The sequence below is a fragment of the Hoplias malabaricus genome, chromosome 8 (genome assembly GCF_029633855.1).
Source record: "Hoplias malabaricus isolate fHopMal1 chromosome 8, fHopMal1.hap1, whole genome shotgun sequence".
Taxonomy (NCBI): Eukaryota; Metazoa; Chordata; class Actinopteri; order Characiformes; family Erythrinidae; genus Hoplias; species Hoplias malabaricus.
Genome location: NC_089807.1, coordinates 9,356,830 through 9,363,802, shown reverse-complemented (window position 1 = coordinate 9,363,802; position 6,973 = coordinate 9,356,830).

Genomic DNA, 6,973 nt, shown 5'->3' with positions numbered 1-6,973 from the left:
ACTGTCTAACTGCTATTATTATTTACTTTTATGAATTCATAAGTCTGTTTTACAAATGCTGAATTGAATAAAGTACTGAAACGCAAAATCTTAAGTGTTTAACTTTATCAGCATATTTGTTTGATTGACATATTTTACAGTAATTATAACTATTAGAAACTGTGTGAGTTTATGTGTGTCGCCCTGTAAAAGACTGGCGCCCCCTTCAGGGTGTGTTCCTGCCTTACACCTAGTGTTTCCCGGGTAGGATCCGGACCCACAGCGACCCTGAACTAGATAAGCGGTTACAGACAATGAATGAATGAATAGCTTTTTTTTTTTAACAATCACGTATTTTGTCACTGGGTATGTTTGTAATAATCATAACCAGGGCCATTGCTAGGATTAAAAATTGGGGCTTGGGGACAAAGATACCTCTGGGTTTAGTGAGGGAACATTTTTGTTGAGGCTTTTTTTTAACTAAATTTATTTATTTCAGCTAAATGCATACTCTCAGGCAATTTAAAACACAAATCAGACCTCTGTGCAGCAAAATATTTCACAGAAATTATAACCAGAAAATGACACAGCGACAACTAAAATTAAGCAGTATCACCAGGATGCATGTTGTTATACTGAATATCACCACAGGTGTGAATATGATGCAGCAATTGATTTTTTTTCCATGCATATTTTTCTATATGACAATTTAAAACCAGAAGTAGCTGCTGATGATGTGCAAATCCCCTTTAAAACTCCCTTATGTGATACCGCTTAATTAAAAAATAATAATAATGCACCTGTAAAGCTGAGCAATGCATGCAGAATTAAATGTTTGATTGTGATTGGGACTTATATAATGTTTCTTTTCCAGTTAAATTACTGGTACTGAACAAACAATTGTTTAATATTTAGCTTTTTAATTACTTACATTCATTTTTACAATTTTATTATTTATCATGTTAATTTTTATCATTATAATTTAACTATAATTTAATTTTCATGTTATAATTAACATTTCTTTACTTCATGTATTCAGAATACTGCATAATGATTAATCACATGAAGTATTCACACAAAGGCATTTATACACATTGTGCAACTATTTTACACATAATTTACTGAAGTGTATTCACGTCACATTCTCTCTCCTTCATCATCTCTGAAGTCTTTATCTCTCCAACTATTTTTCTGTTGTCATCCTTGATAGTAAAAAGGTTTAAAGTAGGTAACAAACTTGTTTGTTATATACATAACTAATACTCCCTTCTCTTTCACACAGAGCTGAATATGCTGTTTAATTCACTAATATTTCACTAATATTAGTAAAAATAATTAAATAATTTGCATGAGTTTATATAGTATGTGATACCCTCTTACCAGTTGTGTTCCCTCTGGGACGTTGTGGTGTAGGTGATGAAGAAGAATCTCTGCCAGACACCATACATATATATATATATATATATATATATATATATATATATATATATATATATATATAGATGCATTAGAATATTGTGAAAAGGTTGAATATTGAAGAAACCTGGTACCACACACTAATCAGCTAATTAACTCAAAACACCTGTAAAGGCCTTTAAATGGTCTTTCAGTGTTGTTCTGTAGGCTACACAATCATGGGGAACACTGCTGACTTGACAGTTGTCCAAAAAATAATATTTGTATATTTGTATTTTTTACTTTGTCCTATCCTACAGAAGGTGTATTTTGTATTGTACCTTTGAAAGTGACAGTAGTGGTAAGTTTTTATAAGCCTGAGGTTTACAATCATTCTAGGCATATACTAAAACATTCAAAGCATAAGCCCAGCAGGCCCACCCCTAACAAATGCCTCTGTTTACCACTACAGAATATCAGACAGCAATTACTTTTCAACCGTTTACAGTTTGATCAAGTTAAAACCCTGGTGGACATGAGTCTGACCATATTTGTATTTTTTACTTAATATATAGTGTATGCATTTCTACTATACCTTTGTAACAAACACATCAAACATAAATGAGGTATAAAATTCTATCTTCTCCCTTTAGTTTTCTTTTAAGCATGGAGTATAATGTGATATATTTTTGCTGATAACACTCAACTAATATTTTCTTTCCCAGCATTTGATACTCAGGTGTGCATGTGATTTCTGCATGTTTGGCTGACACCTCTTTCTGGATGGCCTCTTTCTCTTTCCAAAATGACTGAGGGGCTCTTTATCCCCAGGTCCTAACCCTGATATTGACATCTCATTTGAATACTCCTTGATCTGTCCATGTCAAAATACAGAGGCCTTGGTGTGGTTCTGGATGAGCAGTAAAGGTTCTCATCCCATATTGCAAACCCAACTTTGTCATGTAGAATTCTCCTACAACATCTGGTGGGTTTGTCCCTTTCTTTCTCAGGAGGTCATCCAGGTGCTTGCCCAGTCGCTTGTGATCTCAAGACTTAACTACTACAAACCACTCCTGGCTGGTACTACTTTCTGAACCATCAGGTCCCTGCAAATGATCCAAAATTCAGTAGCATGGCTTGTCTTCAATCTTCCCAAGTTCACTTATGTCTCTCTGCTGCTGTCTTCTCTTCTTTGGTGTCCTATAGCTGCCTACAGGGGTGTAGCAAATGGTAGAGAGAGGTTTGCAGAAACACGATTGCAACCCCCCTCCTTCACATTTGTCAGAATAAAGTGATACTAAAATATGCTACGCAGGGGTTGGCAACCCTAGCACTAGGGGTGGGTGATATGAAACTAAAATAATATCACAATATTTCAGGGTATTTTGGCAATAATGATATTCTTGACGATATGTACAAAATACAGAGAAATACTTGTATTAATTTCAAAAGCAGACAATTGCAACAAAATCAATGTTATATTAATATGAATTATATTAAATTAAATATATTTAATATATATCAATAAAATTAAAGGATTCTTTCATTTCTAACATAATATAATGATTTATTGCACATCTGATATATTATAACCTCCACAAGCCACTTCACTCTTTTTTGGAGCAAATTCCTCCCCCTCAGAGCCACTTTCCGCTGTACTTTACTGTGGCTAAATGACTCCTGTAAAGTGCGCATCACAATATTGATTTTTTTTTAAATCGTTTTAAAACTTATGACGATATTATTGTGAATGATACAATGTGGCACAGCCCTACTAGGCATGCACGCACACATGGACAACCTTTCAGCCAATCACAGCAAATGTGACAAGGAAACGAGAGCTTCAGATTTGAAAGTGAACTAAGGAGGTGTGTGATTGAGCATCGTCCTGCAGGACTTTGGAGTCAACACTCAATAGGTTGAATGAAGTGATATCTGATACTGCAGCACACTAAATTAGTGAAGCAAAATTCACTGTCTGTCACAACATCAGCATTTTCTAGATAGCCTAACATGAATATGTATGATGAGGTTAATCTGTGGACCAATGGCATTGCCTTACAGTACTGTTAGGCTAGTACTGTTATCTAGCCTACTTGCTAGGAGGTATCTTTACCATTAGTGCAAAGCCAAACCTGAGGTTTCTCTCTCTCTCTCTCTCTCTCTCTCTCTCTCTCTTGTTGTAGAAAACAATTTTATTACTTTGTGTTTGTTGACAAATATCCTTAAATGATGATTAGTTAAATTAGCATACTCATTGTGTGAAATCCTGTACCCTATATGCATTTATATGAATGACTAACCAGCATTTACATCATGTATTACTTACACATGTAGTTAAACATTTTTGCTTGATCCTGCACTACTAACTCATATGATAATTACTCCTAAAGACATATTATAAGCTAACTTCACTATATGGCATGATAACTTGATATTTACACATTTTTAATTCTTAACGTCTAACCTTGAACAGATGTGCACTCCAGGACTTGTAACACACTGACATCATAGTGTTGGGCACGGAGGCGCTGATCTGTAGCTTCTGTTTGTGGCTTTGAAGTGCATTTCTGACTCCCTAAATTTTAGTCTCTTGGGAAAAGTGCTGAGAAGAGAGGTCCATTATCAGCCTGGCCAGATAAAGAATGTCTTCAGGGTCACGACAGGCACCTGAATATTGCACGTGAAGAGCTGAGTACTAACACGTGAAATTATGCATATTAATATACGCTAATCAGCCAGAAACGCCTCACCATCAGGCTATACATCATCTGGCGTATAACTGTTGGAGTCAGATGATGTGAGCTTCAGAGTTTCACTTGGGAGGGGTATCACACTTTTCTCAATGTGTAAATTCTCCTGGATCCTGTATTTGGTAAATAAATACTTTGATTTGCTTTGAACTTCACTCGACTGGTGTCTGCGACTCTCTCGTGACGGACACGCCTCCCCCGAAGAGGGAGGGTGTATTTTGGACCTTTTTGTTACTTTCTCATGAGTTGGTAAATTTTAAATACTTTGAGAACGTTCCAAAGAAACATTTTTATCTTCACTCTCTCTCTCTCTCTCTCTATATATATATATATATATATATATATATATATATATATATATCATCATCATCATTTTCTTCTCCGCTTCTCCATATATATATATATATATATATATATATCACTAGTTTCTTGTCCTGCAGCTGCCTAGACCAGTTCCAGTCTTTGTCCTTGGCTAATCACAGCACTGAGATAGCTCTAATTAAGCTTATTAATGACATTTGCTTAAATACAGAGTCTGGAAAAGTATCTCTATTATTGATCTCAGTGCTGCTTTAACACCACTGATCATAAAATTCTTATAGATAGACTTATCTACCTAAATAGTTAAAAAGTAGTTAGAAAAATAGCTCCCTTTCATTTTACTGAAGCACAGAAAGTGTTTAAACATTTTTAATCGCTAGAAATTGGCTTGAAAGGGTAAATTGAGCAGGGGAATCAACTAAACCGATTTAACGAGTCGACTCGATTCTCTGAGCCTATCGAAGTCAGATGAATCAATTACTTGACTCTCAGAATTACTTGACTCCTTCCGAGCGCCAAGTCGTGGAACACGATAAAACTCGTTAAACGAAGTGTATTTTGCGCTTCGACGGAGAAAAATTTACACTTTATCCCAATATTTTATCCACTACAGTAAATATATGTCTTTACTGACGGTTTTGAAAGATTTATTCAGGTCCCTGTTTTACGGTAAATGTTTGTTTATGGTTTAACGTGGCGCCGTGCATTTTAAACGTGTTTTTATTTTTTTTATTTTTCATTTTACGCGGAGCCCGTGTTTTATGGACTATAATTGATAATCCTGCGATGAGTTAGTAATGTCATGCTGTGAGGTTGACACTGTGAAGTGTTTATATTTCAGCGGTTGTTGTGTTTGGATGCAATTTGTTGTTTCTCAGTAAGATATAAAATGAATACGTTTTTTTTTTGCTGAAGGACTGTTTAATGTGGGACATTGCTGTTAAATAAACGCTGCAGGTTATCACTGTTATTATTACTGTGATAATATACGGGTATTAATATGGTTCTAGGGCCCGGTCTCAATGGAAGTCGCTGTGTTTTTGATAGTGGGCAGGGACTCCCCAGTTTTCTGCCCGGCAACAGCGCCGGTCCTCACTTTATTGGTTAAGAACTTTAACGATTCTTAATAGTCGGATCTGAGGTGACATCCCGCCTACGGGGGCCATCTCGAGCCCAAATATGCAAACAGCGTCTTTTAACTATATTAGTATGGAGTCAAAAAAGGTTCAAAAAGATTTTGAGTTTGTAAAACAATATTCACAAATGTAACAGACTTTGTTGTTTGAGCAACTACGTACACGTAAAACGAAATATGTAACTGCGTTTGAGCAACTACATACATGTAAACCTAAAATCCACAAATGTGTTAGAATGCACAAATTTAAATAAACAAAATAATAATATTTAAATTCACAAATATGAAAAAAGATTTGCATTTGTAAATCAAATGTTGTGAATGGGTGAATCAATACCTTCTCAAATTACTTAAAATATGCAAGAGAAAACCTTTTTAAGGTTCAAAATGTGACAGTGAGAGTTTTTGAATGAGGTGGAAAAAATCCACACATTCGCCTTCCTTGCTGCTTGTGCAAACCTCTTTTTGCAGTTGTGGATATAAGACCCTGTTTTGACGGCCAATTGATGAACCAATAGGAAAGCTTTAGCTGGACCAATTAGATCGCGAGGTTTGTTTAACCAATTGAAATCATTGAATCATTAATTTGTTTCTGTCAACCATAGCGCTTTTCCACCAAAAGAACTCCGGTTCTTGAACTGGTTCTGTTCCTGATTCTTGGAACCTGGGTTCTTTCCAGTGAACCGCTGCGTTTTTACGGACAGCGGAGAAACATAACCAAGAGCCGTGGCTCTGACCGACGCACATGGCATTACGCCTAACTGCACCAGAAACACATAAAGACGGGCCGTATTCCTGTTTTTGTTCTATTATTTATTTATATGAAACGTAAATGACCCCTAAACGAGCTCTTGGTTACATTTCTCCGCTGTTCACAAGGTCAGCAGGACACCTCTGAACTCAGCCACAGCGTCCCCCCGCTCATGACGTATTCCTGATTCCCCTCTAAACGCGTAGAAACGCGGCGGTTCACTGGAAAGAACCAAGGTTCCAAGAATCAGGAACAGGACCGGTTCAAGAACCGGAGTTCTTTTGGTGGAAAAGCGCTATGGTTGACAGAAGCAAATCAGTGTTCCGATTGGTTAAACAACCCTGTGATCTAATTGGTCTAATTTTTCCTATTGGTCCATCAATTGGCAGTCAAAACAGGGTCTTAAATCCGCAACTGCAAAAAGAGATTCGCACACGCAGCAAGGAAGGCGAATATTTGGATTTTTTCCACCTCATTCAAAAACTCTTACTGTCACAATTGGAACCTTAAAAAGGTTTGCTCTTGCACATTTTAAGCCATTTGAGAAGGTACTGATTCACACATTCATGACATTTGATTTACAAATGCAAATCTTTTTATGCATATTTGTGAATTCACTCATTCATTCATTCATAATCT